Source organism: Rhincodon typus, chromosome 16 (genome assembly GCF_021869965.1).
Source record: "Rhincodon typus isolate 14 chromosome 16, sRhiTyp1.1, whole genome shotgun sequence".
Lineage (NCBI taxonomy): Eukaryota > Metazoa > Chordata > Chondrichthyes > Orectolobiformes > Rhincodontidae > Rhincodon > Rhincodon typus.
In genome coordinates this window covers 60,320,249-60,328,922 of record NC_063347.1, presented here as the reverse complement: position 1 = coordinate 60,328,922, position 8,674 = coordinate 60,320,249, and the positions used below count along the sequence as shown (strand labels likewise).

The following is an 8,674-nucleotide window of genomic DNA, read 5'->3' as shown; positions in this document are numbered from 1 at the left end:
TCACTGTTCAATTTAAAGCTATTTAAAAGCTATTTAAAACGCTTTTTAGGGAGACCTTTATTAATGATTTTCATGACAGATCACTACAAGAGAAGAAAAAGATAAATTACAAAAACAAACAAGCATTTTATAGGGAGACCTTTATGAATAATTTTTGTAACAATGCTTATTTTGATGTGCTGTACTTTATCTTCAGGTCCCTTCCTGCAATCACGTCCCTTTTAAAGCTTCATACAGAGAATTTAAACCATCCACAATTATTTGGATTCCAAATCAAAGTGAGCTTTAATAACTGGCTCTTGAATCTGCATTAAACAGCATAAGATTAATACAAATCAAATAAACAAAGCAAAGATAGTGAATATTATTTCAAAGAATACCTAACACTGTATCTGGGTAACCTTCTTAACTACAGCATATTAATGTAAAAACTTGTTCAGTCCCTGCCTTCTCTAATGCAGTTTTAAATTTTAGGCTCTTCCTTCCACTCAGCAATTTTCTTCATGGTAGAAAACAAACTACAGGATAGCTCAAGGATACCAGATCTCCATGGGCTTAGTCCTTGTGTCCCCATCACATCAGGAGCTGTGGAGCATTGTTATGGGAGGTTTGAGGAGGGATAATGTTCGTTGTATAAACCTATCACTCATTCAGAAGTAAGCATGTACTGCAGTTGTAAACCATTTGTAAATCAAGCACTTTCTTTTTCCTTTTTATTCTTATGCTGAACGTTTATTTATTATTCTTTAAATTTAGTACTAAATACTTAAGTATCTGCACCCACGTATCTTGTCCCTAAGATGGTGCCATTGGCGGCAACATTGCAAATTTTTCACCGCACTCATTCGAGTGCATGTGACAGTAAAGCTAATTCAATTCAATTTGATTTAAACTTCAGCTGGGTGAATCATGCCATCTCACTGGTGCATGTAAAGCCACTCGAACATGCTCTCCTCTCAGCTGTGACTGATCAACTGCGTAGTTTTTATTTAATTAAGGTTTTTGTTGGCAAGGAATTGTTTAGAAGCACATTGATGATTTGGTATATTCTGAATCGTTTTGGTGAAAATAGAAGCAATACTAGAACACTGTTACTTCGCTTTAGAACTTTTTGATGTGTTATGGATATCATTAGTTTATTCTGCGCATTTAGAACCCGACCCAAGTCTTTTGGATTAGTTACACTTAATAACAATAGGCTGTGTGTGCAGTCTGTGCCAGGAGTGAGGTGACAGTAATGATGTTGCAGGACATTCCCTCAGGGCCTAACTGTTTTAACACAACACTGATTGACAGTATCCAGTTTCCCTCAATATTGTCACATGTATGCATATTTACTACCCCACATTTAACAAAGGTAGTCAGTATAGATTGTAATATCCCTAACAGCATGTACAATATGGAATACACTGTGTTGAGATTGCTTCAGGGAATTCACAGCACTAAATAGTTGCACACAGCAAATGAAGTTTTAAATACAGCTAAAACAATTATAACACAACTTCCATCATTAGTTGATGTAGATTAAAGCAAAGGGACATTAAACGTGGTGGGAGGCAGGAAAAAACAACAGAAGTAACAACAATTCAGCTCTCTAGTCGTAGTTCTATCTCAATCATTAGTTCATATTTCAGGAAGCTTGTCACACATTGCCAGGTGCTTCCAAATGTACAGGAGGCAACTGAAGTGATATCTTTTGAAGAAACAGTATGATATTAGCAGTGATGAGCACTGACTTCCTTTGCTCTTTTCAGAGAGTCGCACTACTAGCCACCCAATCACACAGGCTCTTCCATAATAGATATGCATGACTATGCAATTCCATTTTCTTTCTGCAGATTGGACCCCCCTCGGGTACAGACAAAGTGAAGAAAGGTGGATCCTACATGTGCCATAAGGTAAATTTGAAGTCTTTTAACTACAAATAGCATGACCTGCAAACAGTATAAAGTATGTCCAGTCCCAAATCTAATGCAGAAAGAAAATTTGAAAAACATTTAGATTACATGACAGTGAAAGTGGGTTGCTGCAGTGCGTCTTGGAAACAGTGCACATTGACATCGGTGATAGTGGGTGAGAATATTTCTAGTGATGGATAGAATGCCACTGAAGCAGGCTGCTTTGTCCTGACAGTGTCAAGCTTCCTGAGAGTTGTTGGAACTGCACTAATTAAGGCAAGTGGGGAGTATTCCATCACACTCGAGTTGTTCCTTGTAGGGGCTTTGGGAAGACAGGAGGTATTTGCCTGCTGCAAAATTCCTAGCCTCTGACCTACTCTTGTAGCCACAATACTTTATGCCCATTTTTCTAATCAACCTGTCAGAGATGTTATTATACACCTCTGGACCAAGTGGGACTTGAACCCAAGCCTCCTGGTCCAGGGATATGGACACTACCACTGCACCACAAGAGGGCCCTTAAAGCTTTGGGAGAAAGGTACCACTGAGATTTGAACCAAAGATCTTCTATTTATTAGACAGTCACTTCAATATGCTAGGCCACTGTGCCACTCAGCCACCCACTCAGTACCAACATGGTGAGTCCACTTCAGTTTCAGTTCAGACAGGAGACCAATCATGCAGAATTCAGAGATAGTAATTGTAATGGAGTCAGGCAGGTGCACCTCATAGAATAAGAGTTCCCTGATTGGGGCTGTTAACCTGGTCCAATCAGGGAGCCCTGGCTGACAGTTTTAAACAGGAGTGTCATAGGTTCTGTTCATTCTGAGAGCTAGCTCTGAGAGAGCTGGATCAGTGTCAAGTACTACATACGTGTAAATAAAGGGTGATATAGTGATGGGATACTGGCCTCTGGAGTTATTTTAGTAGTGATGAGAGAAAAAATACACTCCTGAAGAAATTCACTTGCAGCAGTCATCTTTGAGTTGGAATAAGCATTTCTGACATCATGCTGCTATTCGGGAAGCTTGACTCGTTCGATTCTGTTGTCGAAGACTGGGCCCAGTATGTGGAAAGAATGTGTTTTTTTTTCCTGAGCACATGACATTGGAGCAGATGAAAAGCAACGAGTAATTCTCCTGACAGCTTGTGGATCCACAGCTTTTTCGGCCATTAGGAACCTAATGTTTCCCAAGGCACCAGATAGTAAAACCTTTCAAGAGTTGACAGATTTAGTTAAGGAGAATTATGACCCCAAGCCTCCTGTAATTCTGAGGCGCTATTAGTTTTACTCAGCAGTTCAAGAACCAGGGGAATCCGTGTCAGGATTTTTGACGAGGTTAAGATGACTGGCAGAGGCATTTGGCTTTGGTTTAACCCTTAATGAGATACCAGGAGACCATTTGCTATGTGGGTTTAATGATATAACCATACAAAGGCTCCTACTAGCTAAAACCCACTAGACATCAAACAGGCACTACAACTGGCTTTATCATCGGAAAATGTGGTAAGTGGAGCATATGAGTTGCAGAGTATTCCGATGGAAGTGGAAACCCTCACTATCCACCTGAACTTGGGAAATACCACTTGAGTGAAGGCAATTGCATAGCCTCACTCAGGACATATCCTGAACAGAGGGACTCTACGTCAGCCCACAGCAAACTCTAAAACAAAGCCAAGCCTTGGCCAAACTGTTAAAATTTTCTTCAGGATCCAGGCTGGCAACCCATTGCAGTTGCTGCTGGTAGCGGACTCGAGACAGCAAGAGTTTCATGGACCTAAATTGAGTAAGACAACTCTTAGGCTGAAATCCAGGGGAGTGCACACCCTGGAAAGTCCACTGACAGCTGGTTTGGAACAGTTAAATTGCTTAGCAACATCCAAATCAGAACTAATCAAAATAAACTTCTGGTTAAATGGTCACCCGGTTCTCCTGGAGGTCGATACTGGCACAGCCATTTCAGTGATCGTAGAACCAGTCTTTAACAAACTTCATTCTGGACTCCAACCCTTATGTTTGCGCAAGACCTCGGCTAGACTGAGAGGCTATACCAGGGAGCCCCTACAGATTAAGGTACAATTTTGGTTCTGGTTTCTAGTCAGAAGCAGCTGGTTCAGTTACCACAGAGGGGGCAAAATTGATTGAGAAAGATTCACCTTGATTGGCTCAACATTTTTCGATTAGAAAATGGCTGCCCAAGTGAAGTCCTAATTAAATACCCTCAAGTTTTTCACAAAGGTCTGGGGACTATCGAAGGGGCCAAGGCCACCTTGCATGTTGACCAGGAAGCAATTTCACATGGCCCATTGTCTGGCTGAAAGAGCAGTCTAAACCTTGAAAGCACGTTTAAAGAAGCAGCCTACAGCTTCACTCAATACCAAACTGTCCCGGGTCCTATTTGATTATCAGACCAGCCCTCATGCAACTACAGGGATAATTCCAGTAACGAATGGGGAGAAGACTCTGCAGCGGGTGAAATCTGATCTTCCCGGACCTGGGGTGGAGCGTGAATCAGCATCAGGAACACCAACGCCAGACACAAGACTCCTCTAAGCGAGAGACACAGTTTGGTGCTGACACCGAGGAAATGGCCCCGCATGGGTAAGGGGCATGGTTGACGCAAGGTCAGGTCCTGTGACGTATAAAGTTCAGGTAGGTGAGGTGGTCCTGAACAAGCACGCGGACCACATGAAAGCTGCAAACTCGCACATGGGGCAGGAGGATAACATACCAGCCCCTCAGAACAGGCGGAAAGGCAGCTGGTATCCGAGGCTGAGTCAGAGAAACCAGAAAATTTCCCACGAAAGGCCACAAGAGAAATAACAGGCCTATGTTACCAGACTCAGAGGTGGAAGGATATAGTGTTTGTAATGAGGTCAGCCAGGTGGACCTCATTGAAGTGATTTCCCTAATTGGGGCTGTTAACCTGCAATCAGTTTACTGCATAATTCCCTGCACTCAAGCTTTGCCTGGGCTCCTTGATGGTACACTCCACCAAATGCGGCCTTGCTGTTACTTCTATCTCATCTCTAGAATTCATATTTTTTTGGATTAACTCTATAATGAGGTCAGGAACCAAGTAATCCTTGCAAAATCCAAACTGAGCATCAGTGAGCAGGTTATTGCTGAGTTGGTCTTAACAGCACTGTCAGGACTTGGCTTTTGATTAGGAATATACTTATCAGGTAGTAATTGGCCAGATTGAACTAGTTCTGATTTTGTGAACAGCTTAGCTACATTAGAACAGTTTGGTTAGGGGTCAGCCTTTCTGGAGCACATGTTTCAGTTCTACAGCCAGTACGTTGTCTGTAGTCCTAGTTTTTGCTGTATCCCATGTCTTCAGCTGCTTCTTGATGTCATGTGGGTGAACTGAACTGAACTGTCTGAAAACTGGCATCAGTAATGCCGGGAACCTCAGAAAGAGGCCAACGTGGATCATCCATCCACTCGATACTTCTAGCTGAAGATATTTGCAAATGCTTCAACTTTGTCTTTTGCATGATGTGGTGGGCTCCCCACCGTCACTAACGATGGAACTGTTTGTGGAGCCTCCTCCCCCTGGTTAGTTGTTTAATTGTACATTATCATTCACGGTTCAATGTGACCTGATCCTTTAGTTGTGAGTTCCCTCAGCTCTTTTTATCTCCTGTGGCTGCCACTGTCTAGTATTCATAAAATCCTGTGTTGTAGCTTCACCAGGTTGACACCTCATTTTTAGATAGGTCCTCTGCTGCTCCTGGTATGTCCTCCCACACTCCTCATTGAACCAGCACAGATTCCCTTGGCTTGATGTTTTCATGTAGAAAGTGGGAGATGCCAGCCCGTGAGTTTACAGATTGTGGCATTTGTTGCTGCTGATGAGAGAGGGGGTCTGGTGACTGCCCAGCTTTGAGGTGCTGGATCTGATCTGAATCTATTCCATTTAGCTTGAGTTAATGCCACACAACGAAAAGATTTCAAGCGTGACCCTTTTTCAGGAATAACTGCTGTGGCTGGTGAAAGTTTGTGACCAAAACAAAGCCAAAAGGGCTAGGACATAGTGTACAGCTTAAAAATACAGAGTGGGCAACCACATTGAAGAGTTCAAATGCAAATTCTGATTCCAGGAAAGGTGTGTGAACTGCAGGACACTGTGCAATTGGATGTAGGAAAGACAAACAGTATTAGGGAATAAAAGGGAGTATGTATGGAAGAATTCTGGATCAATTTACATAGCATTAAACAAGCTTACGCTTAATCCTACATTTTAAATGGATAGAACAGCTTTGAATTGAATTGAATTGATTTAAGTTTATTGTCACATGTGGTTCAGTCGTTAGCACTGCCACCTCACAGCACGAGGTATCCAGGTTCAGTTTCACCCTTGGACAATGTCTGTGTGAGATTCTCTTTGTGTCGGCGTGGGTTCCCTCCGGGTGCTCCGGTTTCCTCCCACAGTCCAAAGATGTGCAGGTTAGACAAATTGGCCATACTAAATTATCCCATAGTGTCCAGGGATATGTAGGCTTTGTTGATTAGCCATGGAAAAATGCAGGCTAACAGGGATAGGGTAGGGATCTGAGTGGGATGCTCTTCAGAGGGGTGGAGTGGTCTACTTCCACACTGTAGAGATTCTATGAGTACAGTAAAAAGTCCCCATGTCGGCCCAATCTTAGGCACAGAGGTACTTAAGTACAGACCCTTAGTTACTAAGCACAAAAATAAGGAAAACAAAGTTAAACATTGTTTTTCTACTTTTTAGTAAGGAGGACTACAAAGAAACACAGTTAACTGTTCAACACCACAGTCCGTAAGTGCCTGGCATGCTGGGCTTGCACTCATCACAAGAACTTGACCTCCCTCACCTCTAGGCTGGATCTTGCCCCCACTGCCACTCTGCTCTTAACACAGGCTGCCTGCTCCCACTCTTGCATCTGACAGCCTCGGGCTGCCTGCTCCCGCTCTCACCTCCAGCATAGAATGTGAAGATGGAATTGTGACTTTGACATTGCAAAGAGTGTTAAATTGTAAGTTTTGACATTGCTCCTAACCAAGGAGAAATAGTGACAGTTGGCATCCGTGTTACTCCATCCACAGTAATCTTCGAGGCAAATGTGATGATGGAATGGATATTTAAATGGGGGTACACCCAATCTGAAAATTCTCAGGGTACCCAAGACTTGATAAAAACACTCTGTCACTTGCTTGCTCATTTCCCCACTCTCTCACTCTTATTTCCTCCGATAGTTTCAGTATCGGCAATTATGAAGTCATGTGCATCAAGGCTAAAATAGAATAGAACAGGGTACTTTCAAAATAGGGAGAAGTGAGAAATAGTCTTTTATGGCTAGAGGATACAAAGACCGATATCATGCTTTAACTTTCGAAGTCCAGCTCAACCACACCTGGGTATGTCAGCAGTGTTGAGATCACACAGTAGAAAGAATTTAATGATCTTGCAGGAGTTCAGTGTTGATTTAATGGAATAATACATGGACTCCAAGAGTTAATATGTATAATCTCTGCTCACAAGTTAAGATTGCATTCCCTATAATTTAGATAGTTATGAGATGATTTGACCAAAGCTTTCAAGATATTAAAGGAAACAGCATATTTTGAGATAAATTATTTCTGCTGGTTAGGATGAGAGGACATAGACTAACGATCAGAGACAGATCTTTCAGAAGTGAAGCTAGGAAATACTTCTATGTACAAAATGCGGTAGAAATTTGGACCTGTCTTCCACAAACTGCAATTGATGCTGAAATAAATTTTAAATCTCAGATTAGTTAGCTGGAGGCATTAAGGATGGTGGGACAGATTGATGGGTTATTTGTATATCAGCCGTGATCTTATCAAATAGTAGCAGGGCAGACTCGAGCAGCTAAATGACCCCTTCCAGTTCCTGTGTTCCTTTCAGTAACAGTGAATAGACTTGCCAAAGCTGTGGACAAGCAGCTTACTCCAAATTGTTACCCAAATTGCAACCATCATCCATCATAGGAAAGTCATTGCAGGTTTGTCTTCAGTCCTGACAATATGGAGTTGCATACAGGAAATATCCACCTCCCACTGCCCTTGAGAAAAGTGCCTCTTAAGTATCAACCTTTTACTATCTCTGCCTTGACTTCATTTGAAGAGACATGTCAGACTAAAACTGAGCACAGGGAGATGGAGAGAAGAGGATATGGCTCGCTTTTCTTGGATGATTGAACTGGTAAATTATCACCTTTCATTTGTGAACAGGCAGACATAAACCATTTCACTGGAGGATCTATGATTCTACTGCAGCTCCCAGCTGTGCAGCCGTTCAGTCCTTCTAAAAATAGAGTTCATTAAAATCTAGTTCATTGTTGTAGAAGTGCTATCTTTCACACTTTTATTTCTGTTCATCCACAACTCACTCAATTAGTTTAGTTATGGTTTCTATCTGATAAACAATTTGCGTTTCAGACTCATTTCAAGTTATTTTCCTTCCCCTGTCAGCTGCAGCTGTTCCTGGCTTACCATTTTGAGCCTGGGCTACTGCCCAGGGGACCTCCTTAACCTCTGTTAATACGACTTATAATTTAACCCAATCCAAGGGGCAAATGTGTGATGCAGATTAAGTTATCATGCATATTTCATTCTCTTCTCTACAGAAAATGTCTGCTTATCATTTTCTGCTGCAGTCTCAGCCAACAGACTTCAACTCCTCAGACACTGCCCAACTCACTGACTCTTCAATCCTCAGACACTGCCCAGTTCACTGACTCTTCAATCCTCAGACACTGCCCAGTTCAATGACTCTTCAATC

The 8,674-nt window shown here is 42.2% G+C and overlaps 1 long non-coding RNA gene across 1 annotated transcript in view; it reads left to right on the top strand.

Annotated features, from left to right (window-relative positions):
* The first annotated feature begins 516 nt into the window (after positions 1 to 516).
* LOC125485120 overlaps positions 517 to 8,674 on the top strand; it is a 16,775-nt gene continuing 8,617 nt past the window's right edge. The window contains exon 1 of the long non-coding RNA XR_007263896.1: positions 517 to 1,898. This is a non-coding gene — a long non-coding RNA (uncharacterized LOC125485120). The remainder of the gene's footprint in view (positions 1,899 to 8,674) is intronic.